The sequence below is a fragment of the Lissotriton vulgaris genome, chromosome 4_1 (assembly GCF_964263255.1).
Source record: "Lissotriton vulgaris chromosome 4_1, aLisVul1.2, whole genome shotgun sequence".
In the NCBI taxonomy this organism is placed as follows: Eukaryota; Metazoa; Chordata; class Amphibia; order Caudata; family Salamandridae; genus Lissotriton; species Lissotriton vulgaris.
This window is the reverse complement of record NC_141691.1, coordinates 716,519,800-716,522,299: the sequence shown is the minus strand read 5'-3', so window position 1 is coordinate 716,522,299 and position 2,500 is coordinate 716,519,800.

Genomic DNA, 2,500 nt, shown 5'->3' with positions numbered 1-2,500 from the left:
CCGCGCGCGGCGATCACTTACCGTCATTCAGAGTTTGAAGAGTTGTTTTTCTCCATGTTTGCGTGTGCTGCACCATTTTGGATCTGGCTGCGTGATCTCGCAGGAGTTTGTCGACCGCGATTATGTCATCGCGCCCGCCACCTTGCACAGCGAGAGTTTGTCAACGCGAGTACGTCATAAAGGCTCGTGATCACGCATCGCGGGAGTAAACAATTGCGAACACGTAGAAGCGGCGGGCAGCTAAAATCTCGCACTCGCGAAATTGCAAAATTTGCAATTCTGTAAAAGAAATCCACCAGCAGGCAGCATAAACCTTCTGAAAATGATGATTTTTATCAGAATAACTCCTCAGGTTGACATTTACCTGCACTTTTTTTTGCAAGGAGTCCATTTTGGGGGGGATAGGAGGAAGGAAGTGCCCCACAGTCTCCAACTTCCTGTTCTTGTCCAGCAGGCTCCTCCCAGTGCTTTGTTCATGTCCTGGTCACTTTGAATTGGATCTTGACCTTGAAGGATTACTTTATGTGGATGCTGATGGATATTTTAATTTGAGGCCTTTTTGACTTTCTTTGGATCACTTTTGGATTAGAAATTTCACAAGTAAGCTGATGTTGTTTGTTTGGGGCATTACAGTTGCTGCAACTACAATTTTGGAACTTTTTCAGAACATTAAATAAAATATATTGTGGGTAGCCACAGTATCCAGTAGGAACAGGGTTAGTTATGGGTGCATGATACAACTGTTTTGTTGAATTTCAACATCATTTAGGGCATGGATGGCATTGGATTGTGGTGATTTTTGTGTGTTTTTTTATTTTTTTGGGTGGTGTTGGGGCCTTTTGCCCAAGGGTACTCAGTAGTGCATGGACCAATCAATCAATCAATCATAGACATTTATAGAGCGCGCTACATACCCGTGGGGTCTCAAGGCGCTGGGGGGGGGGGGGTGCCGCTACTGCTCGAACAGCCAGGTCTTCAGCTTCTTCCTGAAGGAGAGGTGGTCTTGGGTCAGGCGCAGGTCGGTCGGGAGGGAGTTCCAGGTCTTGGCGGCCAGGTAGGAGAAGGACCTTCCTCCTGTAGTCGCTTTTCGGATGCGGGGGACGTCGGCGAGGGCGTGGTTGGCTGATCGGAGGAGGCGTTTGGGAGCGTAGAAGTTGACTCGGCTGTTGAGGTAGCTCGGGCCTTGGTCGTGTAGGGCTTTGTGTGCGTGGGTGAGGAGGCGGAAGGTGATTCTTTTGTTGACGGGGAGCCAGTGGAGGTCTCTCAGATGTCCGGAGATGTGGCTGGTTCGTGGGATGTCGAGGATGAGTCTGGCTGAGGCGTTCTGGATCCGCTGGAGTCTCTTTTGGAGCTTGGCGGTGGTACCGGCGTAGAGGGCGTTGCCGTAGTCCAGTCGGCTGGTGACGAGGGCCTGGGTGACGGTCTTCCTGGTCTCGGTGGGGATCCACCAGAAGATCTTCCGTAGCATGCGGAGGATGTTGAAGCATGCCGATGAGACGTTGTTGACTTGCCTGGTCATGGAGAGGGAGGAGTCCAGGATGAAGCCCAGGTTGCGTGCATGGTCTGTCGGTTTGGGTGCGGTGCCCAGGGCGGGAGGCCACCAGGAGTCGTCCCAGGCGGAGGGTGAGGAGCCCAGGATGAGGACCTCCGTCTTGTCCGAGTTCAATTTCAGGCGGCTGGTCGTCATCCACTCGGCTACCTCTTTCATCCCTTCGTGCAGGTTGGCTCTGGCGGCGGCGGGGTCGTTGGTCAGGGAAAGGATCAGCTGGGTGTCGTCGGCGTAGGAGATTATGTTGAGGTTGTGAATCTTTCTGTGGGGTCTCTTTAATGTAAACATCATGGAGGGCACGGATGGCATTAGATTGTGGTGATTTTTGTGTGTTTTTCGATTTTTTTGGGTGTTGATGGGGCCTGTCCATGTGGGTGGGGGCCATTTTGAGGACTGGTACAGGCAGGGCCTGGACATGTGGTAGGGGTCTAGGGGCCATTTTGAAGCCAGGCAGTGTGCTTTGTTGTGCCATAGGCCTGCACCCAGTCTGCCATGCTTTCATCCGTTATGCCCAGGGGTACTCAGTGGTGCATGGGCCTAGTCTTTTTGTGGGGTGTCTTGAATTTGAACATGATTGAGGGCATGGATGGCATTGGATTGTGGTGATTTTTGTGTGTTTTTCGATTTTTGGGCTGTTGTTGGGGCCTTTTGCCCAGGGGTACTCAGTGGTGTATGGACTGAGTCTTTCTGTGGGCCCAGCCGCCAGCCCGCAGGGCCATCTGGTCACCCAGCCCGCAGGGCCATCTGGTCACCCAGCCCGCAGGGCCATCTGGTCACCCTGACTGCAGGGCCATCTGGTCACACAGCCAGGTGGCCAGATGGCCCGGGACGACCCAGCGCCCAGATGGCCTGGGAGGCTGTCGTACCCAATCGCCCTTGCAGTCCGGGGAGGGGGTCCAGGTGCACCAAGGTAGAAGCTCTGGAGCTTACTTCCCCTGGGTGGCTGCTCCT